Source organism: Stenella coeruleoalba (assembly GCF_951394435.1).
Source record: "Stenella coeruleoalba genome assembly, contig: scaffold_46, whole genome shotgun sequence".
In the NCBI taxonomy this organism is placed as follows: Eukaryota; Metazoa; Chordata; class Mammalia; order Artiodactyla; family Delphinidae; genus Stenella; species Stenella coeruleoalba.
In genome coordinates, this window is record NW_027645863.1 from 729139 (window position 1) to 745754 (window position 16616).

Consider the following 16616-nt stretch of genomic DNA (forward strand, 5'->3'; position numbering starts at 1 on the left):
GCATGGTACCCATTCCACGGGTTTCAACTACCCAGGTTTAAGGTATTCTTCCTTCAGCTAAAACATGCACGTGGAACCTAGAGTATGATCAACCATGTGATCGGGAGACGTGTTCAAATATGTCTCAGTTTTCGTACCCTGGTACTCGGGTGCAACATTCCAGACGCTTTACTAACACTCTCCCGACTTGGAGAGTCAGTCCCTTTAACCTCCTGTTTGGCCCAGTTTGCAATTTCTGCGGAAGATGAACAGGAATAGCGAGAACCAATGAGAGACTAGCTGGAGGTGTCTGGACGGGCAAATTTAACTCTCATTTCCCACCAGGAAGAGGAATTAACCAAAGGCTCAGCGTGCCGTGCCGGAACCAGATTAGGGCCTGAAGCCATCCTGCGGTGTTGCGGCCAGCTCACAAGAAAGCGAGTTGAAGAAAGGAGCTCAGGGGCACTGTAATTCACAAACATGCAGAGTTATAAATGACAGCTATCGTCCAAAAATATACTGAAGTCAGGCTGCCAAGAGGACTTGAAAGCGGGGCAGAATTGCAGGAAACCGATTTCAGGAGGTACACTGGAATTGCATTGAAAGCATAGGAAAAGAGGCAGAACGTCCACAATGATGCACTTGGCCAAAAAGGGCGTATGCGTTTTTTCCTGAATATATTCAGGAAAAAACGCATACGCCCTTTTTGGCCAACCAAGCAAGCTTGCAAAGGAAATCTGCACTACAATGAAGTCTCACTTCCCCCCGGTCAAAAGGGACATCTGAAAAAAGTGTAAAATCCAGAAAGGCAGGACAGGCCATGGAGAACTGGGAGCCTTGTTATGCTGATGGGCGGGATGTAAATTGCCAACAGACACTCGGGAGAAGTGTATGGTGTTTCCTGAAACATCTAAAAAACAAAGCAACAGAGCCTAGGGCACTTCCACTTATGGTCCTATAGCTTAGGGAAATTAAAATCAAAAAGACAAAGCCACCCCAAAGTTTGGGACGCCTCTGTTTACAAGAACCTCGTTTACCGTACAAGTTCAATATCACAGAAAGTGAAAAATGGATAAAGAACTTGTGGTACTTACGTACAATGCAGTATCACTCAGCAATGAAATCTATGTCATCAGACCCGTAGCAGCATAATGAGTGCATTCAGGTACGATGATTCTAACTGAAATAAGTCACACAGAAAAAGAAACATCATAAGATATCAGTAATACACGGAATGTAAACTTGGCTACACAGGAACTGAATTCCAGAACAGAACAGGGTCTCAAATTTAGAAAACCAACTTATGCTTGCTTAAGGGTAAAGGTGAGTTGGGGTGCTGCATGAAACCAGAGATTGAAATGAGCACAGATAAAGTTCCTTTAGCCAAATATGGAATAGACAAGAGCTACTCCTTGCTCAACAAAATGGACTCAACACCGCATATTAAACGCCTAAGAATGTACCTGACTAGTAAGTATCTTAAAACCTATGGATTGCTATGTCTCTGAAAGAGAATCAAGCATGTGTACAGGGGCATAAACGCAGCAGTGATAGGATTGGAGAGGTTCGGTGAGCAAATGAAGACCCTTTGAATTCATATTGCATGGTACCCATTCCACGGGTTTCAACTACCCAGGTTTAAGGTATTCTTCCTTCAGCTAAAACATGCACGTGGAACCTAGAGTATGATCAACCATGTGATCGGGAGACGTGTTCAAATATGTCTCAGTTTTCGTACCCTGGTACTCGGGTGCAACATTCCAGACGCTTTACTAACACTCTCCCGACTTGGAGAGTCAGTCCCTTTAACCTCCTGTTTGGCCCAGTTTGCAATTTCTGCGGAAGATGAACAGGAATAGCGAGAACCAATGAGAGACTAGCTGGAGGTGTCTGGACGGGCAAATTTAACTCTCATTTCCCACCAGGAAGAGGAATTAACCAAAGGCTCAGCGTGCCGTGCCGGAACCAGATTAGGGCCTGAAGCCATCCTGCGGTGTTGCGGCCAGCTCACAAGAAAGCGAGTTGAAGAAAGGAGCTCAGGGGCACTGTAATTCACAAACATGCAGAGTTATAAATGACAGCTATCGTCCAAAAATATACTGAAGTCAGGCTGTCAAGAGGACTTGAAAGCGGGGCAGAATTGCAGGAAACCGATTTCAGGAGGTAGACTGGAATTGCATTGAAAGCATAGGAAAAGAGGCAGAACGTCCACAATGATGCACTTGGCCAAAAAGGGCGTATGCGTTTTTTCCTGAATATATTCAGGAAAAAACGCATACGCCCTTTTTGGCCAACCAAGCAAGCTTGCAAAGGAAATCTGCACTACAATGAAGTCTCACTTCCCCCCGGTCAAAAGGGACATCTGAAAAAAGTGTAAAATCCAGAAAGGCAGGACAGGCCATGGAGAACTGGGAGCCTTGTTATGCTGATGGGCGGGATGTAAATTGCCAACAGACACTCGGGAGAAGTGTATGGTGTTTCCTGAAACATCTAAAAAACAAAGCAACAGAGCCTAGGGCACTTCCACTTATGGTCCTATAGCTTAGGGAAATTAAAATCAAAAAGACAAAGCCACCCCAAAGTTTGGGACGCCTCTGTTTACAAGAACCTCGTTTACCGTACAAGTTCAATATCACAGAAAGTGAAAAATGGATAAAGAACTTGTGGTACTTACGTACAATGCAGTATCACTCAGCAATGAAATCTATGTCATCAGGCCCGTAGCAGCATAATGAGTGGATTCAGGTACAATGATTCTAACTGAAATAAGTCACACAGAAAAAGAAACATCATAAGATATCAGTAATACACGGAATGTAAACTTGGCTACACAGGAACTGAATTACAGAACAGAACAGGGTCTCAAATTTAGAAAACCAACTTATGCTTGCTTAAAGGTAAAGGTGAGTTGGGGTGCTGCATGAAACCAGAGATTGAAATGAGCACAGATAAAGTTCCTTTAGCCAAATATGGAATAGACAAGAGCTACTCCTTGCTCAACGAAATGGACTCAACACTGCATATTAAACGCCTAAGAATGTACCTGACTAGTAAGTATCTTAAAACCTATGGATTGCTATGTCTCCGAAAGAGAATCAAGCATGTGTACAGGGGCATAAACGCAGCAGTGATAGGATTGGAGAGGTTTGGTGAGCAAATGAAGACCCTTTGAAGTCATATTGCATGGTACCCATTCCACGGGTTTCAACTACCCAGGTTTAAGGTATTCTTCCTTCAGCTAAAACATGCACGTGGAACCTAGAGTATGATCAACCATGTGATCGGGAGACGTGTTCAAATATGTCTCAGTATTCATACCCTGGTACTCGGGTGCAACATTCCAGACGCTTTACTAACACTCTCCCGACTTGGAGAGTCAGTCCCTTTAACCTCCTGTTTGGCCCAGTTTGCAATTTCTGCGGAAGATGAACAGGAATAGCGAGAACCAATGAGAGACTAGCTGGAGGTGTCTGGACGGGCAAATTTAACTCTCATTTCCCACCAGGAAGAGGAATTAACCAAAGGCTCAGCGTGCCGTGCCGGAACCAGATTAGGGCCTGAAGCCATCCTGCGGTGTTGCGGCCAGCTCACAAGAAAGCGAGTTGAAGAAAGGAGCTCAGGGGCACTGTAATTCACAAACCTGCAGAGTTATAAATGACAGCTATCGTCCAAAAATATACTGAAGTCAGGCTGCCAAGAGGACTTGAAAGCGGGGCAGAATTGCAGGAAACCGATTTCAGGAGGTAGACTGGAATTGCATTGAAAGCATAGGAAAAGAGGCAGACCGTCCACAATGATGCACTTGGCCAAAAAGGGCGTATGCGTTTTTTCCTGAATATATTCAGGAAAAAACGCATACGCCCTTTTTGGCCAACCAAGCAAGCTTGCAAAGGAAATCTGCACTACAATGAAGTCTCACTTCCCCCCGGTCAAAAGGGCCATCTGAAAAAAGTGTAAAATCCAGAAAGGCAGGACAGGCCATGGAGAACTGGGAGCCTTGTTATGCTGATGGGCGGGATGTAAATTGCCAACAGACACTCGGGAGAAGTGTATGGTGTTTCCTGAAACATCTAAAAAACAAAGCAACAGAGCCTAGGGCACTTCCACTTATGGTCCTATAGCTTAGGGAAATTAAAATCAAAAAGACAAAGCCACCTCAAACTTTGGGACGCCTCTGTTTACAAGAACCTCGTTTACCGTACAAGTTCAATATCACAGAAAGTGAAAAATGGATAAAGAACTTGTGGTACTTAGGTACAATGCAGTATCACTCAGCAATGAAATCTATGTCATCAGACCCGTAGCAGCATAATGAGTGGATTCAGGTACGATGATTCTAACTGAAATAAGTCACACAGAAAAAGAAACATCATAAGATATCAGTAATACACGGAATGTAAACTTGGCTACACAGGAACTGAATTACAGAACAGAACAGGGTCTCAAATTTAGAAAACCAACTTATGCTTGCTTAAGGGTAAAGGTGAGTTGGGGTGCTGCATGAAACCAGAGATTGAAATGAGCACAGATAAAGTTCCTTTAGCCAAATATGGAATAGACAAGAGCTACTCCTTGCTCAACGAAATGGACTCAACACCGCATATTAAACGCCTAAGAATGTACCTGACTAGTAAGTATCTTAAAATCTATGGATTGCTATGTCTCCGAAAGAGAATCAAGCATGTGTACAGGGGTATAAACGCAGCAGTGATAGGATTGGAGAGGTTCGGTGAGCAAATGAAGACCCTTTGAAGTCATATTGCATGGTAACCATTCCACGGGTTTCAACTACCCAGGTTTAAGGTATTCTTCCTTCAGCTAAAACATGCACGTGGAACCTAGAGTATGATCAACCATGTGATCGGGAGACGTGTTCAAATATGTCTCAGTTTTCGTACCCTGGTACTCGGGTGCAACATTCCAGACGCTTTACTAACACTCTCCCGACTTGGAGAGTCAGTCCCTTTAACCTCCTGTTTGGCCCAGTTTGCAATTTCTGCGGAAGATGAACAGGAATAGCGAGAACCAATGAGACACTAGCTGGAGGTGTCTGGACGGGCAAATTTAACTCTCATTTCCCACCAGGAAGAGGAATTAACCAAAGGCTCAGCGTGCCGTGCCGGAACCAGATTAGGGCCTGAAACCATCCTGCGGTGTTGCGGCCAGGTCACAAGAAAGCGAGTTGAAGAAAGGAGCTCAGGGGCACTGTAATTCACAAACCTGCAGAGTTATAAATGACAGCTATCGTCCAAAAATATACTGAAGTCAGGCTGCCAAGAGGACTTGAAAGCGGGGCAGAATTGCAGGAAACCGATTTCAGGAGGTAGACTGGAATTGCATTGAAAGCATAGGAAAAGAGGCAGAACGTCCACAATGATGCACTTGGCCAAAAAGGGCGTATGCGTTTTTTCCTGAATATATTCAGGAAAAAACGCATACGCCCTTTTTAGCCAACCAAGCAAGCTTGCAAAGGAAATCTGCACTACAATGAAGTCTCACTTCCCCCCGGTCAAAAGGGCCATCTGAAAAAAGTGTAAAATCCAGAAAGGCAGGACAGGCCATGGAGAACTGGGAGCCTTGTTATGCTGATGGGCGGGATGTAAATTGCCAACAGACACTCGGGAGAAGTGTATGGTGTTTCCTGAAACATCTAAAAAACAAAGCAACAGAGCCTAGGCTACTTCCACTTATGGTCCTATAGCTTAGGGAAATTAAAATTAAAAAGACAAAGCCACCCCAAAGTTTGGGACGCCTCTGTTTACAAGAACCTCGTTTACCGTACAAGTTCAATATCACAGAAAGTGAAAAATGGATAAAGAACTTGTGGTACTTACGTACAATGCGGTATCACTCAGCAATGAAATCTATGTCATCAGGCCCGTAGCAGCATAATGAGTGGATTCATGTACGATGTTTCTAACTGAAATAAATCACACAGAAAAAGAAACATCATAAGATATCAGTAATACACGGAATGTAAACTTGGCTACACAGGAACTGAATTACAGATCAGAACAGGGTCTCAAATTTAGAAAACCAACTTATGCTTGCTTAAGGATAAAGGTGAGTTGGGGTGCTGCATGAAACCAGAGATTGAAATGAGCACAGATAAAGTTCCTTTAGCCAAATATGGAATAGACAAGAGCTACTCCTTGCTCAACGAAATGGACTCAACACCGCATATTAAACGCCTAAGAATGTACCTGACTAGTAAGTATCTTAAAACCTATGGATTGCTATGTCTCCGAAACAGAATCAAACATGTGTACAGGGGCATAAACGCAGCAGTGATAGGATTGGAGAGGTTCGGTGAGCAAATGAAGACCCTTTGAAGTCATATTGCATGGTACCCATTCCACGGGTTTCAACTACCCAGGTTTAAGGTATTCTTCCTTCAGCTAAAACATGCATGTGGAACCTAGAGTATGATCAACCATGTGATCGGGAGAAGTGTTCAAATATGTCTCAGTTTTCGTACCCTGGTACTCGGGTGCAACATTCCAGATGCTTTACTAACACTCTCCGGACTTGGAGAGTCAGTCCCTTTAACCTCCTGTTTGGCCCAGTTTGCAATTTCTGCGGAAGATGAACAGGAATAGCGAGAACCAATGAGAGACTAGCTGTAGGTGTCTGGACGGGCAAATTGAACTCTCATTTCCCACCAGGAAGAGGAATTAACCAAAGGCTCAGCGTGCCGTGCCAGAACCAGATTAGGGCCTGAAGCCATCCTGCGGTGTTGCGGCCAGGTCACAAGAAAGCGAGTTGAAGAAAGGAGCTCAGGGGCACTGTAATTCACAAACATGCAGAGTTATAAATGACAGCTATCGTCCAAAAATATACTGAAGTCAGGCTGCCAAGAGGACTTGAAAGCGGGGCAGAATTGCAGGAAACCGATTTCAGGAGGTAGACTGGAATTGCATTGAAAGCATAGGAAAAGAGGCAGAACGTCCACAATGATGCACTTGGCCAAAAAGGGCGTATGCGTTTTTTCCTGAATATATTCAGGAAAAAACGCATACGCCCTTTTTGGCCAACCAAGCAAGCTTGCAAAGGAAATCTGCACTACAATGAAGTCTCACTTCCCCCCCGGTCAAAAGGGCCATCTGAAAAAAGTGTAAAATCCAGAAAGGCAGGACAGGCCATGGAGAACTGGGAGCCTTGTTATGCTGAAGGGCGGGATGGAAATTGCCAACAGACACTCGGGAGAAGTGTATGGTGTTTCCAGAAACATCTAAAAAACAAAGCAACAGAGCCTAGGGCACTTCCACTTATGGTCCTATAGCTTTGGGAAATTAAAATCAAAAAGAAAAAGCCACCCCAATGTTTGGGACGCCTCTGTTTACAAGAACCTCGTTTACCGTACAAGTTCAATATCACAGAAAGTGAAAAATGGATAAAGAACTTGTGGTACTTAGGTACAATGCAGTATCACTCAGCAATGAAATCTATGTCATCAGACCCGTAGCAGCATAATGAGTGGATTCAGGTATGATGATTCTAACTGAAATAAGTCACACAGAAAAAGAAACATCATAAGATATCAGTAATACACGGAATGTAAACTTGGCTACACAGGAACTGAATTACAGAACAGAACAGGGTCTCAAATTTAGAAAACCAACTTATGCTTGTTTAAGGGTAAAGGTGAGTTGGGGTGCTGCATGAAACCAGAGATTGAAATGAGCACAGATAAAGTTCCTTTAGCCAAATATGGAATAGACAAGAGCTACTCCTTGCTCAACGAAATGGACTCAACACCGCATATTAAACGCCTAAGAATGTACCTGACTAGTAAGTATCTTAAAATCTATGGATTGCTATGTCTCCGAAAGAGAATCAAGCATGTGTACAGGGGTATAAACGCAGCAGTGATAGGATTGGAGAGGTTCGGTGAGCAAATGAAGACCCTTTGAAGTCATATTGCATGGTACCCATTCCACGGGTTTCAACTACCCAGGTTTAAGGTATTCTTCCTTCAGCTAAAACATGCATGTGGAACCTAGAGTATGATCAACCATGTGATCGGGAGATGTGTTCAAATATGTCTCAGTTTTCGTACCCTGGTACTCGGGTGCAACATTCCAGACGCTTTACTAACACTCTCCCGACTTGGAGAGTCAGTCCCTTTAACCTCCTGTTTGGCCCAGTTTGCAATTTCTGCGGAAGATGAACAGGAATAGCGAGAACCAATGAGAGACTAGCTGGAGGTGTCTGGACGGGCAAATTTAACTCTCATTTCCCACCAGGAAGAGGAATTAACGAAAGGCTCAGCGTGCCGTGCCGGAACCAGATTAGGGCCTGAAGCCATCCTGCGGTGTCGCGTCCAGGTCACAAGAAAGCGAGTTGAAGAAAGGAGCTCAGGGGCACTGTAATTCACAAACCTGCAGAGTTATAAATGACAGCTATCGTCCAAAAATATACTGAAGTCAGGCTGCCAAGAGGACTTGAAAGCGGGGCAGAATTGCAGGAAACCGATTTCAGGAGGTAGAGGTAGGTAGACTGGAGGTAGACTGGAATTGCATTGAAAGCATAGGAAAAGAGGCAGAACGTCCACAATGATGCACTTGGCCAAAAAGGGCGTATGCGTTTTTTCCTGAGTATATTCAGGAAAAAACGCATGCGCCCTTTTTGGCCAACCAAGCAAGCTTGCAAAGGAAATCTGCACTACAATGAAGTCTCACTTCCCCCCGGTCAAAAGGGCCATCTGAAAAAAGTGTAAAATCCAGAAAGGCAGGACAGGCCATGGAGAACTGGGAGCCTTGTCATGCTGATGGGCGGGATGTAAATAGCCAAGAGCTACTCGGGAGAAGTGTATGGTGTTTCCTGAAACATCTAAAAAGCAAAGCAACAGAGCCTAGGGCACTTCCACTTATGGTCCTATAGCTTAGCGAAATTAAAATCAAAAAGACACAGCCACCCCAAAGTTTGGGACGCCTCTGTTTACAAGAACCTCATTTACCGTACCAGTTCAATATCACAGAAAGTGAAAAATGGATAAAGAACTTGTGGTACTTACGTACAATGCAGTATCACTCAGCAATGAAATCTATGTCATCAGGCCCGTAGCAGCATAATGAGTGGATTCAGGTATGATGATTCTAACTGAAATAAGTCACACAGAAAAAGAAACATCATAAGATATCACTAATACACGGAATGTAAACTTGGCTACACAGGACCTGAATTCCAAAACAAAACAGGGTCTCAAATTGAGAAAACCAACTTATGCTTGCTTAAGGGCAAAGGTGAGTTGGGGTGCTGCATAAAACCAGAGATTGAAATGAGCACAGATAAAGTTCTTTAAGCGAAATATGGAATAGACAAGAGCTACTCCTTGCTCAACGAAATGGACTCAACACCCCATACTAAACGCCTAAGAATGTACCTCACTAGTAAGTATCTTAAAACCTATGGATTGCTATGTCTCCGAAAGAGAATCAAGAGTGTGTACAGGGGCATAAACACAGCAGTGATACGATTGGAGAGGTTCGGTGAGCAAATGAACACCCTTTGAAGTCATATTGCATGGTTCCCATTCCACGGGTTTCAGCTACCCATGTTTAAGGTATTCTTCCTTCAGCTAAAACATGCATGTGGAAGCCAGAGTATGATCAACCATGTGATCGGGAGACGTGTTGAAATATGTCTCAGTTTTTGTACCCTGGTACTCGGGTGCAAAAATCCAGACGCTTTACTAACACTCTCCCGACTTGGGGAGTCAGTCCCTTTAACATCCTATTTGGCCCAGTTTGCAATTTCTGCGGAAGATGAACAGGAATAGAGAGAACCAATGAGAGACTAGCTGGAGGTGTCTGGACGGGCAAATATAACTCTCATTTCCCACCAGGAAAAGGAATTAACCAAAGGCTCAGTGTGCCGTGCCGGAACCAGATTAGGGCCTGAAGCCATCCTGCGGTGTTGCGGCCAGGTCAAAAGAAAGCGAGTTGAAGAAAAGAGCTCAGGGGCACTGTAATTCACAAACCTGCAGAGTTATAAATGACAGCTATCGTCCAAAAATATTCTGAAGTCAGGCTGCCAAGAGGACTTGAATGCGGGGCAGAATTGCAGGAAACCGATTTCAGGAGGTAGACTGGAATTGCATTGAAAGCATAGGAAAAGAGGCAGAACGTCCACAATGATGCACTTGGCCAAAAAGGGCGTATGCGTTTTTTCCTGAATATATTCAGGAAAAAACGCATACGCCCTTTTTGGCCAACCAAGCAAGCTTGCAAAGGAAATCTGCACTACAATGAAGTCTCACTTCCCCCCGGTCAAAAGGGACATCTGAAAAAAGTGTAAAATCCAGAAAGGCAGGACAGGCCATGGAGAACTAGGAGCCTTGTTATGCTGATGGGCGGGATGTAAATTGCCAACAGACACTCGGGAGAAGTGTATGGTGTTTCCTGAAACATCTAAAAAACAAAGCAACAGAGCCTAGGGCACTTCCACTTATGGTCCTATAGCTTAGGGAAATTAAAATCAAAAAGACACAGCCACCCCAATGTTTGGGACGCCTCTGTTTACAAGAACCTCATTTACCGTACAAGTTCAATATCACAGAAAGTCAAAAATGGATAAAGAACTTGTTGTACTTACGTACAATGCAGTATCACTCAGCAATGAAATCTATGTCATCAGGCCCGTAGCAGCATAATGAGTGGATTCAGCTATGATGATTCTAACTGAAATAAGTCACACAGAAAAAGAAACATCATAAGGTATCACTAATACACGGAATGTAAACTTGGCTACACAGGAACTGAATTCCAAAGGAGAACAGGGTCTCAAATTTAGAAAACCAACTTATGCTTGCTTAAGGGGAAAGGTGAGTTGGGGTGCTGCATAAAACCAGAGATTGAAATGAGCACAGATAAAGTTCCTTAAGCCAAATATGGAATAGACAAGAGCTACTCCTTGCTCAACGAAATGGACTCAACACCCCATATTAAACGCCTTAGAATGTCCCTGACTAGTAAGTATCTTAAAACCTATGGATTGCTAGGTCTCCAAAAGAGAATCAAGCGTGTGTACAGGGGCATAAATTCAGCAGTGATAGGATTGGAGAGGTTCGGTGAGCAAATGAAGACCCTTTGAAGTCATATTGCATGGTACCCATTGCACGGGTCTCCACTCTCCAGGTTTAAGGTATTCTTCCTTCAGCTAAAACATGCATGTGGAACCCAGAGTATGATCAACCGTGTGAACGGGAGACGTGTTCAAATATGTCTCAGTTTTCCTCCCCTGGTACTCGGGTGCAACATTCCAGATGCTTTAATAACACTCTCCCCACTTGGAGAGTCTGCGCCTTTAACCTCCTGTTTGGCCCAGTTTGCAATTTCTGCGGAAGATGAACAGGAATAGGGAGAACCAATGAGAGACTAGCTGGAGGTGCCTGGACGGGCAAATTTAACTCTCATTTCCAACCAGGAAGAGGAATTAACCAAAGGCTCAGCGTGCCGTGCCGGAACCAGATTAGGGCCTGAAGCCATCCTGCGGTGTTGCGGCCAGCTCACAAGAAAGCGAGTTGAAGAAAGGAGCTCAGGGGCACTGTAATTCACAAACCTGCAGAGTTATAAATGACAGCTATCGTCCAAAAATATACTGAAGTAAGGCTGCCAAGAGGACTTGAAAGTGGGGCAGAATTGCAGGAAACCGATTTCAGGAGGTAGACTGGAATTGCATTGAAAGCATAGGAAAAGAGGCAGAACGTCCACAATGATGCACTTGGCCAAAAAGGGCGTATGCGTTTTTTCCTGAATATATTCAGGAAGAAACGCATACGCCCTTTTTGGACAACCAAGCAAACTTGCAAAGGAATTCTGCACTACAATGAAGTCTCACTTCCCGCCGGTCAAAAGGGTCATCTGAAAAAAGTGTAAAATCCAGAAAGGCAGGACAGGCCATGGAGAACTGGGAGCCTTGTTATGCTGATGGGCGGGATGGAAATTGCCAACAGACATTCGGGAGAAGTGTATGGTGTTTCCTGAAACATCTAAAAAACAAAGCAACAGAGCCTAGGGCACTTCCACTTAGAGTCCTATAGATTAGGGAAATTAAAATCAAAAAGACACAGCCACCCCAAAGTTTGGATGGGCTCTGTTTACAAGAACCTCGTTTACAGTACAAGTTCAACATCGCAGAAAGTGAAAAATGGATAAAGAAGTTGTGGTATTTACTTACAATGCACTATCACTCAGCAATGAAATCTATGTCATCAGGCCCGTAGCAGCATAATGAGTGGATTCAGGTATGATGATTCTAACTGAAATAAGTCACACAGAAAAAGAAACATCATAAGATATCAGTAATACACGGAATGTAAACTTGGCTACACAGGAACTGAATTCCGAAAGAGAACAGGGTCTCAAATTTAGAAAACCAACTTCTGCTAGCTTAAGGGGAAAGGTGAGTTGGGGTGCTGCGTAAAACCAGAGATTGAAATGAGCACAGATAAAGTTCCTTAAGCCAAATATGGAATAGACAAGAGCTACTCCTTGCTCAATGAAATGGACTCAACACCGCATATTAAACGCTTAAGAATGTACCTGACTAGTAAGTATCTTAAAACCTATGGATTGCTATGTCTCCGAAAGGGAATCAAGCGTGTGTACAGGGGCACAAACGCAGCAGTGATAGGATTGGAGAGGTTCGGTGAGCAAATGAAGACCCTTTGAAGTCATATTGCATGGTACCCATTACACGGGTCTCAACTCTCCAGGTTTAATTTATTCTTCCTTCAGCTAAAACATGCATGTGGAACCTAGAGTATGATCAACCGTGTGAACGGGAGACGTGTTCAAATATGTCTCAGTTTCCTCCCCTGGTACTCGGGTGCAACATTCCAGACGCTTTACTAACACTCTCCCCACTTGGAGAGTCTGCGCCTTTAACCTCCTGTTTGGCCCAGTTTGCAATTTCTGCGGAAGATGAACAGGAATAGGGAGAACCAATGAGAGACTAGCTGGAGGTGTCTGGACGGGCAAATTTAACTCTCATTTCCCACCAGGAAGAGGAAATAACCAAAGGCTCTGCGTGCCGTGCCAGAACCAGATTAGGGCCTGAAGCCATCCTGCGGTGTTGCGGGCAGCTCAAAAGAAAGCGAGTTGAAGAAAGGAGCTCAGGGGCACTGTAATTCACAAACCTGCAGAGTTATAAATGACAGCTATCGTCCAAAAATATACTGAAGTCAGGCTGCCAAGAGGACTTGAAAGCGGGGCAGAATTGCAGGAAACCGATTTCAGGAGGTAGACTGGAATTGCATTGAAAGCATAGGAAAAGAGGCAGAACGTCCACAATGATGCACTTGGCCAAAAAGGGCATATGCGTTTTTTCCTGAATATATTCAGGAAAAAACGCATACGCCCTTTTTGGCCAACAAAGCAAGCTTGCAAAGGAAATCTCCACTACAATGAAGTCTCACTTCCCCCCGGTCAAAAGGGCCATCTGAAAAAAGTGTAAAATCCAGAAAGGCAGGACAGGCCATGGAGAACTGGGAGCCTTGTTATGCTGATGGGCGGGATGTAAATTGCCAACCGACACTGGGGAGAAGTGTATGGTGTTTCCTGAAACATCTAAAAAACAAAGCAACAGAGCCTAGGGCACTTCCACTTATGGTCCTATAGCTTAGCGAAATTAAAATCAAAAAGACACAGCCACCCCAAAGTTTGGGACGCCTCTGTTTACAAGAACCTCGTTTACAGTACAAGTTCAACATCGCAGAAAGTGAAAAATGGATAAAGAAGTTGTGGTATTTACTTACAAAGTAATATCACTCAGAAATGAAATCTATGTCATCAGGCCCTTAGCAGCACAATGAGTGGTTTCATGTATGGTGATTCTAACTGAAATAAGTCACACAGAAAAAGAAACATCATAAGATATCAGTAATACATGGAATGTAAACTTGGCTACACAGAAACTGAAGTACACAACAGAACAGGGTCTCAAATTTAGAAAACCAACTTATGCTTGCTTAAGGGTAAAGGTGAGTTGGGGTGCTACATAAAACCAGAGATTGAAATGAGCACAGATAAAGTTCCTTAAGCCAAATATGGAATACACAAGAGCTACTCCTTGCTCAACGAAATGGAGTCAACAATGCATATTAAACACCTATGAATGTACCTGACTAGTAAGTATCTTAAAACCTATGGATTGCTATGTCTCCGAAAGAGAATCAATCGTGTGTACAGGGGCATAAATGCAGCAGTGATAGGATTGGAGAGGTTCGGTGAGCAAATGAAGACCCTTTGAAGTCATATTGCATGGTACCCATTCCACGGGTTTCAACTACCCAGGTTTAAGGTATTCTTCCTTCAGCTAAAACATGCATGTGGAACCCAGAGTATGATCAACTGTGTGAATGGGAGATGTGTTCAAATATGTCTCAGTTTTCCTCCCCTGGTACTCGGGTGCAACATTCCAGACGCTTTACTAACACTCTCCCCACTTGGAGAGTCAGCACCTTTAACCTCCTGTTTGGCCCAGTTTGCAATTTCTGCGGAAGATGAACAGGAATCGGGAGAACCAATGAGAGACTAGCTGGATGTGTCTGGACGGGCAAATTTAACTCTCATTTCCCACCAGGAAGAGGAAATAACCAAAGGCTCAGCGTGCCGTGCCGGAACCAGATTAGGGCCTGAAGCCATCCTGCGGTGTTGCGGCCAGCTCAAAAGAAAGCGAGTTGAAGAAAGGAGCTCAGGGGCACTGTAATTCACAAACCTGCAGAGTTATAAATGACAGCTATCGTCCAAAAATATATTGAAGTAAGGCTGCCAAGAGGACTTGAAAGCGGGGCAGAATTGCAGGAAACCGATTTCAGGAGGTAGACTGGAATTCCATTGAAAGCATAGGAAAAGAGGCAGAGCGTCCACAATGATGCACTTGGCCAAAAAGGGCGTATGCGTTTTTTCCTGAATATATTCAGGAAAAAACGCATACGCCCTTTTTGGCCAACCAAGCAAGCTTGCAAAGGAAATCTGCACTACAGTGAAGTCTCACTTCCCCCCTGTCAAAAGGGACATCTGAAAAAAGTGTAAAATCCAGAAAGGCAGGACAGGCCATGGAGAACTGGGAGCCTTGTTATGCTGATGGGCAGGATGTAATTTGCCAACAGACACTCGGGAGAAGTGTATGGTGTTTCCTGAAACATCTAAAAAACAAAGCAACAGAGCCTAGGGCACTTCCACTTATGGTCCTATAGCTTAGGGAAATTAAAATCAAAAGGACACAGCCACCCCAAAGTTTGGGACGCCTCTGTTTACAAGAACCTCGTTTCCCGTACAAGTTCAATATCGCAGAAAGTGAAAAATGGATAAAGAACTTGTGGTACTTACGTACAATGCAGTATCACTCAGCAATGAAATCTATGTCATCAGGCCCTTAGCAGCACAATGAGTGGATTCAGGTACGATGATTCTAACTGAAATAAGTCACACAGAAAAAGAAACTTCATAAGATATCACTAATACACGGAATGTAAACTTGGCTACACCTGAACTGAATTACAGAACAGAACATGGTCTTTAATTTAGAAAAGCAACTTATGCTTGCTTAAGGGTAAAGGCGAGTTGGGGTGCTGCATAAAACCATAGATTGAAGTGAGCACAGATAAAGTTCCTTAAGCCAAATATGGAATAGACAAGAGCTACTCCTTGCTCAACGAAATGGATTCAACACCGCATATTCAACGCCTAAGAATGTACCTGACTAGTAAGTATCTTAAAACCTATGGATTGCTATGTCTCCGAAAGAGAATCAAGCATGTGTACAGGGGCATAAACGAAGCAGTGATAGGATTGGAGAGGTTCGGTGAGCAAATGAAGACCCTTTGAAGTCATATTGCATGGTACCCATTCAACGGGTTTCAACTACCCAGGTTTAAGGTATTCTTCCTTCAGCTAAAACATGCATGTGGAACCTAGAGTATGATCAACCATGTGATCGGGAGACGTGTTCAAATATGTCTCAGTTTTCGTACCCTGGTACTCGGGTGCAACATTCCAAACGCTCTACTAACACTCTCCCGACTTGGAGAGTTAGTGCCTTTAACCTCCTGTTTGGCCCAGTTTGCAATTTCTGCGGAAGATGAACAGGAATAGCGAGAACCAATGAGAGACTACCTGGAGGTGTCTGGACGGGCAAATTTAACTCTCATTTCCCACCAGGAAGAGGAATTAACCAAAGGCTCAGTGTGTCGTGCCGGAACCAGATTAGGACCTGAAGCCATCCTGCGGTGTTGCGGCCAGGTCACAAGAAAGCGAGTTGAAGAAAAGAGCTCTGGGGCACTGTAATTCACAAACCTGCAGAGTTATAAATGACAGCTATCGTCCAAAAATATACTGAAGTAAGGCTGCCAAGAGGACTTGAAAGCGGGGCAGAATTGCAGGAAACCGATTTCAGGAGGTAGACTGGAATTGCATTGAAAGCATAGGAAAAGAGGCAGAACGTCCACAATGATGCACTTGGCCAAAAAGGGCGTATGCGTTTTTTCCTGAATATATTCAGGAAAAAACGCATATGCCCTTTTTGGCCAACCAAGCAAGCTTGCAAAGGAAATCTCCACTACAATGAAGTCTCACTTCCCCCCGGTCAAAAGGGCCATCTGAAAAAAGTGTAAAATCCAGCAAGGCAGGACA

At 44.0% G+C, this 16616-nt stretch overlaps 1 long non-coding RNA gene across 2 annotated transcripts in view; it reads right to left on the minus strand.

The window, feature by feature from the left end:
• Positions 1-16616, minus strand: part of LOC307181506 — a 1293685-nt gene that overhangs the window by 653595 nt on the left and 623474 nt on the right. Inside the window, exon 7 of one of the 2 annotated variants that reach the window (XR_013826933.1) lies at positions 2651-2735. The exons of the other annotated variant lie outside the window; for it this stretch is intronic. This is a non-coding gene — a long non-coding RNA (uncharacterized lncRNA). Of the gene's footprint in view, positions 1-2650; positions 2736-16616 lie in introns of those variants that run through there. 2 annotated transcript variants of the gene reach the window in all.